General features: G+C 40.6%; 1 long non-coding RNA gene across 1 annotated transcript; it reads right to left on the bottom strand.

Moving 5' to 3' along the window:
* Positions 1-1,425: 1,425 nt before the first annotated feature.
* LOC137983878 (uncharacterized) lies at positions 1,426-10,866 on the bottom strand. Its single transcript, XR_011119047.1, has 3 exons — positions 10,743-10,866; positions 4,054-4,257; positions 1,426-1,464 (listed from the first exon to the last, which is right to left on the bottom strand). It is a non-coding gene; the product is annotated as an uncharacterized lncRNA (long non-coding RNA).
* Between the last annotated feature and the right edge of the window lie 4,134 nt (positions 10,867-15,000).

Raw genomic sequence — 15,000 nt, 5'->3', positions numbered from 1 at the left:
GCGAGGGGTCAGCGGTTTCCACAACCGAAGTGGGATAAAAGAGCGGGTGCGTGGCCATCTGCTCACAGACAGAAGGAAATGTGATGATAAAAATTCAATCAATGCTTGAACGTGATTGAAGATACCTCTTAATTGTTATGGTGTTGTTATATTGCAAGTTGTACGGATGGGAAGATATATATTCTTTTTTTGATTTACCAATTTCGTTAGGAAAGGCCTGACTTCTTTAGGGAGTTAAATGAATGGCCGTTACAGTTTTTGGAATTCAAATGTAAGCCATAAGAAAACTGGGTTACGTCCTACTTCGCTTCGCTCAAACGAAAGTAAATTATTTACCGCTTAAATAACTGCAAAACCAGGCGGAATCAGATATGGGTGGATCGAGTGCGAACCCTAACACTTTAAAGAAAAGTGATCTTACAGCGTTGGCAAAGGAAAAACAGATAACATATTGGAATATGAGCTAAATACCTATATATTTCGTCACACTTAAACTGTCTCTAAAACGCACATGTCTTTCGCTTCGTCTGTTTTCCAGCGCCCACGAAGTTTTAACAATCTCTCAGAAACTGCTTTGGAAGCGTTATTACTGACAACATTTGTAGCACCCCCAGAAAAGAGAGTATGTAGGCCATACTCCTTGAGGTCATAGCCCAAATCTTTCAAAGTTGTCTTCAATCTTTCCCTGCAGCGAGTATAGGATAACTTGCCATTCCTAAGACTATAACCCGACTTGTTCCTTGTTAATGGCCTCAATAAGGGCAAGTGACTAGACAGATCCAAATTGGCTACTTCAATATGCTTACGTAGGATAGCTACTGGGCAGTATTTGCTCTCTAACGTATCGATATAAAGGTAGTTGCCCTCACTATATACATCCATTTTACTCCTTGGCACAAACATTTTAACAAAACCATCGCAAAACGTGAGATGTCTTGGCTGAATATCAGCCAATTCGTTAAAACGAAAAAAATCCTGCAAAACCTAAAGAGCTTATTGCGGCAATACAAAAGTCCTTTAAAGATGCTTCCCCAGAGCCATGAACGTCAACAATGCTTCTAATGATGGCAGGGTCCACAGGCTTTTTTCTCGTTAACTGGATTGCTCCTTGTTCTCTTGGCGCTCTCAATCAAGTTCTTGCAAGAAGCGTTATCCAAAGGAGTGGAACATCATCCCGAACAAAGGAATGGAACCACTTCAGCGCAGCATGGACCAAAACTATTGTGGCCGGGGACCTAAGCTGTTGATCTAAGCCAAATAGATGAAGGGCGACAACAGAAGAAGAAAATGTAAACTGTGGCGCAATTTTCCTAGTTCTACACCACACAAAAACTTGTTTATTTCCTTAAGATATTTCTTCACAGTAGAATCTGCCGTAGAACGAAGTAAACAATTAAATAAAGAATTGAAACCCGACCTAATAGCAGGAGGGAGCACCATCCATACATTACTTGAAATTACAACCTGCAAGAAAAAAAATATCTCACCAAAATTTTGCAACAACAGGATAGCGGCTCTAGCAATTGTGACGCAAGTGATGCATGACAGCGATTCTAATAAGCGGCCGTATGCCTGTGACGCAAAGTCTGCAGTCAGCATCATAGTGAAAAACTACAACGACCTCCCCGGGGCCAAATAGGCATGCAAAGTAGCAGCTAAACAAAAGCCTAGCGAATAACCATCAAAGAAAACTAAATCAAAAACGCGTAATAACTGCATATATACCCTATTCGCAACTTGCTCTAGTAGATCATTTAAACCCGCAAAGGCTCTACAAACTACATGGAAACGAATAGAAAGTAGTAAATAACCTAACAATGAGCAAAAACAGAGTTACAGCTTTTATTAAGAAAGGAAAAAAACCTAAACCAACAAGAACAACGCAGTTCAACCTTGGCCAGAATGGCACGTTGAGTTACGATTCGTGAATCAGTGTCAAAAAAGGAAACAATTTTCCATAGGTGAAGAGGGCTCCCATTGTCGAGAGAACTCGAAACCTTCTCGTTCTACTATCAAAGTTCTAAAACGACAGAAAACGTCCCCAACGGACACAGTCTTCCCTTCACATGACCAGTGTCATTTACCCTGGATACAGCTCTCCTTGAACCTAATGACCAGTGTCAAATCCTGCAAATACCAGCACTACAAGCCAGCTCAGACACCTACTCGAAGGGCAAAAAGCTGGATAATCTCTACAAAAATTCGAATCAAAACGTGACAACGTCGCATGTAAAACGAGGAGAACCAAATAATGAACTTAAATTTCTTCCCAGGGTTTGAGCTTGGGATGCACTCAGCGTAAAGCATCCTTTAATGAACTACCGATATTTGCTCGTTAGGAGAGGGCAGAAACTGGACGAAGGCCATAATGGGACTACAAGGTTAGCCATTGCTTTCTGTAAGCTCACAGAATGGATAACGCGGGAGGCAAGAGAAACTGGAGGAACCACTGAACAATTCTCGGAGCATAACTCTTGGGCAAACAAGTCAATCCCTGACGCACCCCGATTCCAGAAACGCCAAACGAATCAAGGGAGCTTCGCTATATAATAATTAGCAAAACAGTCAACTGTATGCTGTCCCCATAACTCTTCCTAACTTAGAAAGAGATTATGCGTGATTTGCCAATCATCAAAGTCTAAAAGGCGACTGATGTAATCGGCCTTCTCGTCTACAGTTCGTGGGATCCACTGCACCTCCAAACGAATACTGTCCTTCGCGCAAAACTGAAAACTCTTAATAGCAAGCTTGTGGAAATCCAGTTTTATGCTTCCGACTTCAAGGATTCCAGCCGCCGTCTGGCAATTAGCGAACCACTTCACAAGTGAACCTTCCAAACCTGGCACAAAAGACCCTAGAGAAAAATCAATGGCTGCAAGCTCTCTCCAAGTAGAGCTCTTAGAACACTCTAAAGGCTCCCAAAGCATCGGACACACAGATTCCTAATTAAGAATAATAACTGAACCCCCTCCTGTAGCACTGGCATCGAAGTAAGCGAAATGCTGTGGCTTATTAAAGAGAAAAAAATCGCACACTTTTATGAAATTTAGATTGTTTTTCCAAAAATATAACTCCTCAATGCAATAGAGATCCATGTTAACTTTCGAGTTCCAGTTCTGCGCGCTTAAAATAGACATAATGCAATGCCTAGTCATGATCATAGAAATGTTCCCGTAAACTGGTGCTGTAGAAATTATCTACCCTGTAAAAGAGGCCAACCCTCTGGCAGAAAGAACAAAACCGAAGTCGATAATGATGTCAATGGTACTAGTTATATTGGCAAGCCTCCTATTGATAATTTCAATGGTTAAACGAGCGCTATCTTAAGTGATACCCAACCAATCAAGCCTCTGGCAAGGTATCCACACTGACTTATCCTCATTAGTAACGAAACGCGCCTTTGAAAAGTCAGTTCTAACAGCATCTGCGACAATAGTGCACACTTGAGAATCCATTTCAATACTCCATCCGTCGTCAAGAGAAACAGCAACGCAAATGCCCTGATGCCTCCAATGCTTCTCAAGAGGCTTAAGAATTTTTGTGAACACGTGAGGAGCGGACGATAATCCGAAAGGTAAAACTGTAAACGCATAGAACTCCATTTGACTGGAATTCGAATGCTTCCAGGAAAAACCAAGATATGTTTGAGGGCCCTCAAAAATTTCGACATGATAGTACCCACTTTTCAGATCGAAGGAAAACGTATCTGCACCCCGCGCAAAGTAAGGCACAGCTGTTGTTCACGTAACTTAAATCAAGAACGAGCCTCTTCTTTCCATTTTTTTCCACAACACAACCCGACTCAACTAAGTCTTGAACAGCCTCCTCAACAAACCCGAAATGTGAAAGAGACGATCTGTTGTTTTTGAAAACCGCTGGTTCCGGGAAACTAACGGAAGGAAACAAATATCCCATTTCTGTAACGTTAAAGATAAATCTAGGGGTTCCAATACACTTCCAAAATTCTAAGCTTCTACGAAGATTTCCTTTGACGTTGACACACGACGGACTAGTACCTAACTCAATCTCAAACAATTCGCTATCGCAATGTACCTGAGCGATATCAGCAACCTCCTAATCAAGCATTGCTGCTTTGCACCGGATTGGGACTGGTTCTGTATGAGTATCTTAGGGAGAATGTGGTTCCGCGATAAACGCTTCGTGGGCTATCCCAGGAGGCATTGCATTCTCTTGCCCAGTGGCCGAGGTTGTGACATTTAAAGCACCTCGTGCGGTCCACGTAAGCATCTCTACCGCCTGGAAACAGATGAAATAAAAGCAGTATCAAAAACAGATAGAATGAAAAAAAAACTCATAGAAGCCTGAGAAAAGGGAGGGTGGGTGGGGCCAGATCTTAAAACATCCGAAACAGAAACAGCTCTAAAGTGCTAAGGTCGCAAGCTAGAGAGAGAGAACAAACTGAAAACAGCATCTTAAATAGGTAAAACGAACCAATCGGAAAAATAAGAGCACTGTGACACCTAAAGGCGACAAACTGTAAGAAAGAATGCGTAGCTAAAATAACAGTGGAAAATATATTTACGTTCTAATTCGCTTTGTTCAAACGAACGTAAATTATTTATTGCTTAAGTAACCGCAAAAAACGAGGCAAAATCAGATATGGGTGGATCTTGTGCGAACCTTAACAAGAGAAAGAACAAACAAAGTACTCCAAAAATGATCATACAAAAGGCGTGAGAGCGGAAAAAGAAAATCAAAGACCACCGCGAAAAAGCTGTTGATCATTCTGTCGAAGTTTCTCTCCCAGTCATTAGTAATTGAGCAGATTTCCTCGATCAGCTGCCGTAAAACGTCAAGACTGCATTGATCCTGCCTCACCGAACCAATTTAATGGCACTTCCATAGCTGTATAGCTTGAACCGCGTGATTGCATAAATAGATCGTTTCATCACGATTGCCTCTGAACTAAAGCCTGCCGCGTCTGCGGGCCTTTTGTTCCAAGGTCTAGCACTCCCCGCGATGTTCATTGTGGGAATGGTCACATTTGCGCCGAAACTGTTTCTGTGTTAAATTACTAAGGGCATACACGCTACAGTGATCAGGTACACAGCTGTCGTCGCTGATGTGGACCTACGATAGACAAACCTTCAACAAAATGCAACAAAACAATGTTTACTGCATAAGCAAAATTTACGTCAACAAAGTCTTTAGAACTTCAAAGCTATACAGTATACCCTGGCAAACTACTTGAAACTGAACGCCGCTTTCTGCCGACTCCATGATTTCTCTTCCACCGGAGATGTTTGGTAAGTGCTATTCTTCATCCTATCCTCTTACAACCACACCCTCTCCCCCTTCCGCCCATTAATAGAATAAAACCGGTGTTATATTCTTACCTTGTAATCCGCCTCTAAATACAGTTTTCCCGCTTTCAGAGCGTCACACGTCTCCTTTTTCCATTCCTGACGGGCACCAACATCAGTCACCTTGTTATAAACCATTATGAGATCATCAAATGCTTTCGTTCGCTCGGCCGCAAAGAAGTCTAGATGCTGTAAAGACTTCCTTACTGAGCCTTGAACGCTGTCAAAATCGTCAGTATGGTCCTCTGGCTGAGAGTCTTGAAACCTGTTTCTTTGCAGAAGCTGATTTATTGCTCACAGGTCAGTTGCGGAATCACCGTCCTAATGACGTTAGGAACGGCTATCGTGCTTCGTGAGGAGGCACAAAGGACTTTTCGCCAAATGGCAGATCTTGAACGATGTGTAGGCTGGTAATGAAAGCTAGAAAATAGTCTAGCTTTTTGCCTCTCTCTCCTCTCAAGGGCATTTGAGTATCACGGCCACACTGGAGCTGATGAAAATTCGCGTCAGAATAGCAATACCGGGTGAGGCAGTGAATAAATTCGGCCATAGTTTTATACAAAGCGGTCCCAGTCATAATTGACAGCATCTTCCGCCTTGTTTCCCAGCTTTCCGCACCGTAATAAACCTCTGCGATAGCTTAAAGAAGACCTCTCTCTGACGATGTAATCGTTGGCTCTTTCCACTGGCTATTGTCTACTGCTTTTGAGGATAAGTGTGCTTGGCATATCTCGACGTCATTTTCACGTGACACAATCTTCAGCAGCGCTGCAACAGCATGAGCAATGTGGCTAATGTAACGCTGCCTCGTGCGATTGTAGGCACTACTCCAGTCAAGCCAATTGTTGTGTTGAAGGTTGCTGTAGTAAACTAGCATTTTGCACGACACACAAGATGGCGGGTTTCAACCACTTTATTACCAAGGCATCATGGGTAAATACGCACCCAAATCTATTATATTACACTGCTTTTTGCCACAAATGGGATAGAAACTGTATCTCTTTCTTAAACTGGAGGCGATTGCTAACATGACTCAGGAAGAAGTAGTTCAATCTCATTAGTCTCATTTGGTTCTTTATCTTGATCCTTGATTAAATGATCAGCATGCACAAATCTGGTCTTATATCTCGTCTTGAACAGATAACTGATTTCTACAATCATCGACAAACTTAGTTAACATATAGCGTTTAAACAATTTCTTTTAAGTGTAAAATAACACTATAATCTGAATCATGCTCTAAATTATTGATAAGATTCCCCCCCCCCCCCCTCCCCCATTCAATGTTGCATATTTGTACCTAAATAGCCCGGGAATCACGCTACAACATTGTTTGGGGGCAAGGGGGCGAATTGGACTACCTAAGAAGGCTAAAAGATAGAAGAAATGTGGCAGAGGGGGTAGAAATGGTCAATGTGTCAACAATTTTGTAGCTGATTGTAAATCCACAAACCTTTAAAGCCCTTCCCAGGATCCACTTCTCACTATCGTCATTAGCTTGCGCGTTTCTTACTCGAAATGTGCCGTTTTCAGAAAATTGCCTCTCCCAATGATTTTTAAAATCCTTATATTCTTCCTTGCTTTCCTGTTTGGTCTCTATCGCTTGGGCTAACGTCGGTTTTACAAAGCTTAATCGGGTACGCAGACGATGTTTCATTAACAGCTCGGCTGGACTGATGCCTGTAGTACTGTATGGGGTTGTACGAGATCTTAAAAGGAAATCAGCTAACATGTGCTTTAGAGACCAAGCCCTGTTGCCCTCTAAAACCTGCTTCACTAGAGCTTCCTTAACCACCCTTACCGATCTCTCAGCTGCACCATTCGATTGAGGATGATATGGTGAAACTAGAGTATGTTTGACCCCGTTTTCGCTCATAAACACGGAAAATTTGATAAAAATGAACTGTGGTCCATTAGCGGAAACCACTTCTTCTGGCAAGCCATGCTAGGCAAATATAACACGTATTTCATCCACCGTACGCTCTGTGGTAGTTGACGACATATTTTACCTCCAGCCATTTTGAATGGCTATCATCCACTACTAGGAATGATCAGATCACTTCTGACAAAAATCGAGGTGAATACGTTGGAAAGGGCGTGTCGGCCACTTTCACGGTATTACAGAAACAATTGATGGAGAACTTCTTACCTTCTGGCAAAGCGCGCATAATTTCACTGCTCTCTCAATTTCGTCATCCATTTCGTGCCACCATACACATGTGTGGGCAATAGCTTTCATTGCACAAATACCAGGATGCTCCCTATGCAATTCCTTTAAGAGTTTCTCTCTAAACACATATGGAATGAATACTCTTGAGCCCGATAGGACGCAGTTCTGTAGCTAACAAAGGCTGGTGATCAGTTATTAACGTGAACTTTCGTCCGCACAAAAACTGATGATTTTTTTTTACTCCATACACAATAGATATAGCTTCCCGTTCTATTTGTGCATAGTTTCTTTCTCTGGGGGTTATGGTACAAGAGGTATAGGCTACTGACCTCTCCCGCCCGTCATCCATAACGTCACTTAGTACAGCTCATAGGCCATAATGTTATGCATCACAGGCCAGCCGTAACTCGCCATTCAAGTCATAGTGAACTAATAGTGAATGATTAGTGAGACTTTCCTTACAGTCCTCGAAAGCTCTTTGATATTCCTTTGTCCAATCCCACGGAACATTCCTTTGCAAAAGCTTATGCAACGGTGCTAATGTTGTGGCTAGACCTGCCAGGAAAGAATGATAATATTGGACCATGGCTAGGAAAGACTATAATTCACTTACCTTGCGATGGGCTGGTGCTTTATTTACTGCATTGATGATTTTCTCTTCCACTTTTTGGAGACCTACTGCGCTTATTTTTAGGCTTAGGTAAACCACTTCAGGTTTTAAGAAATCGCATTTTGACAGTCTTAGATGCAAATTGTACTGCTGCAGCTTGTCCAAAACCTTTGTGAGTGCTTTAAGATTCTCTTGCCACTCATTGTCTCCCCCCAATATATCATCCTGCTTACACACACACTTGGAGAATTTGGTCCATTTTGGCCTGAAATATTTTAGGGGATGATTTTAGCCCATAGGGTAGTTTCTTGTAGGAATAGAGACCTTTCTGAGTGTTTACAGTCAAGTATTCTTGACTTTCTTCGTCAACATTCAGCTGTGCGTATGCGTGGGTTAGGTCAAGTTTGCTAAATACCTTTGAACCAACGAGGAAAGCAGACAGATCTTGAGTGGTGGGTAAAACATATGGCTCGTCCTCCACAGTCCGATTGATAGTCGCCATGTAATCACCGCAGATTCTCACTGGTTGTCGGACTTTGGCACTACCACGATTGGGCTTGCCAAAGTCTGTGTAACTATTTTTCTACTTGTTCCTTCGATGCATAACGAACTCGACGGGCTTTTACAAAAATTGGCCTTAAAAACCCCTTTCATAACTATATTTGCCTCTTGAAAGCCCTGTCATGCCTACATAACTGTCGCTGAAGAAATCATATTGTGACAGAAGAGTTTGTAGTCGACTTACGGAACTGGCTATGTTTTTACTGGGAACAATAAAAATCTCACCCCATGCCAATTTGATTTGACTCAGCCAATTTTTGCCGAGTAGCTAGAGTAGGCTTTCCTCTGTAATTAGCTACTACTACTACTAATACTACTACTACTACTACTACTACTACTACTACTACTACTACTACTACTACTACTACTACTACTGGTACAGAATAGTGTATGTTCTTATAAACAACATCACACTGCATTTCACATGACACATGATGCCTTTCGCAAGTGTATGTCCAAAGCATTACCTTTGATGCTGCTAAGGGTATGTCTACAAACTTCTCTTGACACAAACTGCGTGTCATTATGGAATAGTCTGCAGCAGTATCTACCACCATTTTACAAGGTTTCCCATTTATTACCATGTCTACCTAGTAACCTCGGGAATTGGGCCTGTTTGTGTCAAGTGAGTACAGGAAATAGATTCCTAATTCATCCTCGCTACCTGATTCACATCTGTGCAAATTGTGCACCGCCCCTTCCTTGGATTCATTTTTGTTTCGACAAACAGATGCTAAATGACCAATCTTCTTAATGTCTCAACTTGTTCACTTCCGTGCCCTCGCGTGTCTTAGGTTGGATCCGGAACTCCTGGATGTTTTTCTCAGCCATCTCTATAGCATTGGCAATCCTACAAGCCTTCTCGAATGTTAAATCTTTTGTGTTCAGCAATTTATTCTGTATCTTCGGGTTTCTGAGTCCGCAGACAAATCGGTCACCTAGACCTCTATCCAGGAACTCACCATAATTACAATGAATGGCCAGCACATAATCCCCTATGGATTCTCCAGACTTTTGATTTCTCTACGCAATGTTTTAAGGGTTTTGGATTGTATTATTTTTCCAAAGCACATACAATCTCAATGAACAAAGTATCTTTGGGCTTCATAGGTGCCAATAGATTACTTAGAGTCGAGTATACCCCCGCTCCCGATTAGCTTGAGTGGTGCCCTCTTCTGTTGTTTCCACGATGTTATTGGCTTTGCTGAAAATTTCCATCCTTTCCAAATAGGAACAGAATGTTTCACGCTTCTTTACTAACTCTATTCATACGTTTAAGGCAAATTTGCCCTGTTGTGTTGGTGGTAGATGCTATGTGCAGTTATAATGGATTTTGATAAATATGGTGTCAATCAAATGTTCCTTATTATTTCTTACCTGATCTGAGGCAGCAAACACTTTTGTCTCAGATCCTGCTTCAGTTGTTAGAGTAGTTTCTCTGACTGTAAGTTCTAAATCCGTATTTGCAATCTTTTCAGATGCGCCCGACATCGCCTGCACATGGCTTAAAGTTAACTGTGGGGCTATACGTTACTGAGAAATCTCAATTGTTTTCAAGGATTCTACTCATGTGCATCAGTTTTAACCTAGATTAAATTGATGCAATGCAAATAGGATAAGTTGAATTTCTGCAGTATTTAACTCCTGTACGCCCGCTGAACCCCTCCCGGGCTTCGGCGCGGCCGCGGGTAGGGGTGCGAGCAAATTTGCACTTCTCCGACCTCCTACTTGGTGCACATCCCCTTTCCCCTTTCATTTTTGACATGACAGCTGGTGGCAGCGAAACTCACTCTCATGTGTTGCTGTTGTTTATTTTACTCAATTCGCTTACGGGATCCAAGTGGAACAAAAACACCGGTCTGGCTGTAAATAAGGTGGTCACCTTTTGCAGATTCCGAAGATGACCCTTGCATTCTGCTGGGACAGGGCAACCAGTTCGGTTGCACAACCAACGCATAGTTGTGAGATTATATGGTAAAAATTTCTTTTTCAAAATTCATAAAACATCGGCTAAGTCCGTGGATTATAGAGAGAAACAAATCTACCGAATTTGAAATCAGAGAATTAGTTTATACTTACCAGCACAGGAAAGAATTACTCTCATCTTGTTCTCAATATTGTCTTTTCCATAAACTTTAGCAGAACTCAAGTGGTTCCATACATAATTGTCACAGCTAGCCAGAGATGTACCAGCGAACTCCCTGGTTAGTTATTCTTACTGCCTGTAGGGGTAGTGAAAATAAAAGATTTTCGAATTGTCCGCGTTTTAGTATTTCCGGTTACTGCTTAATTAAATTACTTTCTTCGCCTTCCAAGTCAGTCTGCAGAGAGATTCATTGCCTGACTAGTGAATTCCATGGTAAATTTCACGCAAAAAACCGATATCGCATGAATCACGAAGCAATGCGTGCGATATCGGCTTTTCAATCGAAATTTAATTTCGAATTCACCAGTTTGGCAATGAATTTTTCTTAAATCGAATGAGTTTTAAAAGTAAACAAACACATCCTCAGCGAGCGAATGGAAAAGGAAAAAAAGCCATTTCAGAGTCAACTGTCAATAGCCAGCGAATAGGAATCTCGCTAAAATTAGAAACCGTCGGGGAACTTTGTCAGTTCAACGCCAAAAAAGAGTGTTACTGATCTACTTTATTCCACTTCATCTCCGAAAACGAGATCATTCACATTTTGAGTTATTTTACTGAAACACGCCGGCTTGGCTTGGAAGAAGAATCGGCAAAATACGACAATGCAAGCTAGAAAGGATAAAATTCAAACAAGATCTGCTTGAATAAATTTCCTTTAGGAGCTTCAAACAAACTTCTGAAAACACAAGCTAGTGATATTTCTCCTTAATTTTACGAGAACTCTTTCCGATTACGTGTTTATAACATAAGGGCAAAATTTTCTTGTCACTGTCGAGGCACATCGAAAAACAGTTGGGAAAACGACTAAAAGACCATTTCTTCGCTTCCATTTTAGAGCAAAACAAACAAACAAATCAGCTATTTTTTTATGTCTAAAAGAGTGCAGGTAATTGTTATTTAATTACAGTTGAGGATAAAAATTCGAGTTTCATTTCTCAACAAAAAAAAAACGATTAAACCACTTTTTAAAAATACGCATCCACTTGAAATAACGCATCCGTAAAAATACCGAATGGTTTAGTGCCCAAGAAAAGAATTTGTGAAGTATTTTGATCTATTACTGGTATTCTGTTTTGTCGTCAGTGGTTCTCTTTCTTTCTTCTTTCGTTTCTGTTTTAGTCATAGGTCCTCCAGGCATCATGCAACCTTCTAAAGATATGCCAAAAATTGCAATACAGAGAAAAATGCAGCTCTAAACAAATTAAAAATAAACACTCAGCCTTAAGTTTATATTCCCCCAATGCTTGACTTGAATAACTGCGTAGCCACCAGTGTGGACCACAGCTATGATGATAGTATGTCACAATGGATGAAAACTAGCGAAAAATGCAGAGAGAAAATATTTTCCAAACTGTTTTCAACCTGAAAACGAAAAGCGTTGCTTGTTAAGAGTTTTAGTTGAGGTAGTATTGGCCGTGTAGGCGCGTTGAGCCACAGAAAGCGCGTTTACGTAAATTAAACTGGGTTGAGCCTACGATCGAAAACCAGTACCTGGTCAGCAGTCAATTTCAAAAAGTCAGCCAAACTCGATGATCTCTAAACTTGAAACCGCGATTTGGTCACATGATACTGGTCAGCGGTACCTTGTTTTGACAGCTGTCAATTGACCACAACATGGATGTCTTACATCAAAGATGTCTGCTATAAAATAGCGTGATACTGGTCATATTGGCATATGTAGCAAAACAATCTTTTTTTCACGTAAAGTTATGTAATTTTCCGACGTTTCTCCAAACGCTCGAAGTGGCAACTTTCATCTGCATAAAATCAAAAGAAAAATTATGTAATGTTTAAAAAACGAGCAGGAGTGTTTTATCGGGTTTAAAACCAAGAGGAGACCGAGTGGTTTTTGACCCGATAAAACACGTGCTGCGAGTTTTTTGAACGGCTTCAAAAACATTCCACAAAGAGCGTGTCCCTCTAGACTCAAAACAATGGTTCAAATTGTGAGAGGTGAATATTAGCATACAAGAAAAACAAGCTATGCCTTATTAGTATTCTTTATATAAAGAATACTAACGAGGAGTGTTTTATCAGGTATAAAGCTCATCCACGTGACGTTTTATCGGTGTTTTGATAGGCTGTTAAGCTCATGAATTATTAATGAGTTTTGGAACTATCTTTGCTAGTGTTTACATTTTATAGTTGTTAAGATACGTAGGTGTCTATGTGGAAAAGATGGGTTAATTGCAACGTACCGATTTGCTGCACCCAAATGTGCAAAAACTGCCATCTCGGTATTTGACGTTTTGCGAGATTTGTCAAAAACTTCAACTGATGTCATCGATAATAGTTAACCAAAAGGTTTCTCCTGATAAAATATCACGTGATAAGACGGCCATCTTGGTGCCAAAACAATAGAAAAATGTAGCATTCCCAAATGGCTTTGCTATTGTTCTTTTCACCAACATGGCCGCCTGTGACGTCAAGTACAATCAAAGAATAGACAGGTTTTATCGTGAACAAAGGCGGAAAGTAAACTTCTGTTGAAAAAAAAAATTAAAAAAATAAATAATAATAATAATAAAACCAATCATGGCGCGTGCGTGCACATTTTCTCGCACTTTGTGTCGGCTACGTCTAATTCCTTCGAGTTTTGATTGGTTTACTTGATTGTCTCCGTACTTTTTGATTGGGCAAAGTAATTAGTTTGGTTATGGTTTTACGACCCTCGATTGCAATTAAAGAATACACGGGTTTTATCATAAAGAAAAGCGGAAAGTAAGCTTATGCTGAAATAATCATAATCATGATCATAATAATCATTATCTTAATACAGACAGTCTTGTATGGCCCATTTCCACAGCTCAATGTCACAGTGCCTTGCAAACATTTTATCACTAAAGAAACTGGGATTTTATTAAGCACCTAAACATTGATGAATCGTGCATAAACAATCTGAAGCTTCATCTTAACAAGAAGAGTACTGCCATTTTAGCAAGTAATTTAGTTAATCATATCGTCCATTCATTTAATTCTCATTCTTTATCTGCGGGGGCGACTTCCGATTTTATCCTAACCCCACCTAGTTCCCAGTTCAATCCAGACTCTATAACCCCTAAGGGCCGCGAGTTTTAAACGGCCTGGCTAAATATCACAAGTCTACTGAAAAATTTAGATGAACGTTGTATTCTTTTAAATTATAACTGTATTGATTTGCTGGCTATCAATGAGGCAAGACCAGACAGGAATATTTCTGACCAGGAGGCAAAGGTTGAGGGCTACGATGTGATCCGTTGTGACAGGACTGTTATACATAGATTTGGTGGGGGTGTTTGCTTTTATATTCGTTCGGACATAAATTACGTTGTCCGCGAGGATTTGGATAATCAGCTCCTGGAAATCTTATCTATTGAAATTCGTAATCCTAACTCAAAATCTTTTGTAATCTCTTCGTGGTACAGACCGCCAAACTCATCTCCTGCTATTTTTCCGCATCTTGATACTTTGTTAGGAAGACTAGATTCTGAACATGTTGAACATTATCTTATAGGTGACTTGAATTGTAATTCACTATCAAGTGATAATATTCTTACAAGGGCCTTCTTGCGCATTACCGAAATGTATTGTTTAAAACAATAAATTGATGAGCCCACTCGAATCGCACCTTCACCAAGCACCTTAATTGGTCTTATTTTCACAAGTCATCAAAACAATATTAGGGAGCTTTAACAGCGACGACGGGAACGGCAACGCGAACGTCATCTAAAGACAAATTTGCGTTAATGCAATCACTTCGCGACAATTCCAAGCTTTTCATATGCCAAAGGTGTGGCAGATCCTCAGAAATGAAACCGTTATGAACGGCGGTTAATCATATTAAGGGGAGAAAATGAATATTTCTCTTCCAAGTGCTGACGTTCGCCATAAAACCTCAAATTTGGCTATTTCACGTTGTTGTTTTGCAGACAACGGCAAAGAAATGGACAAAAATGAAAAAGGCACGTGCAGAGCGTGCACAACTATTGTTTTTGCCCACTAAATATGCAACTTTGTGACGTTCTCGTTCTGGTCGCCGTTGTCTTTGCTAAAACTCTATATTATGAAGCTGTAAATCGAAATTTACACTTTGTAAATGCAATTTACATCTTTTGTAAAATGCAGTTTACATGATGAGGATTTGCAAAATAAAATTTACAATGAATTTACAGTTTTGTACCACAACACGTAAATATGTTGTAAAAAATTACC

The sequence above is a fragment of the Montipora foliosa genome, chromosome 13 (assembly GCF_036669935.1).
Source record: "Montipora foliosa isolate CH-2021 chromosome 13, ASM3666993v2, whole genome shotgun sequence".
In the NCBI taxonomy this organism is placed as follows: domain Eukaryota; kingdom Metazoa; phylum Cnidaria; class Anthozoa; order Scleractinia; family Acroporidae; genus Montipora; species Montipora foliosa.
Note: the sequence above shows the minus strand (reverse complement) of the source record. Positions and strands in the feature narration are given on the sequence as shown.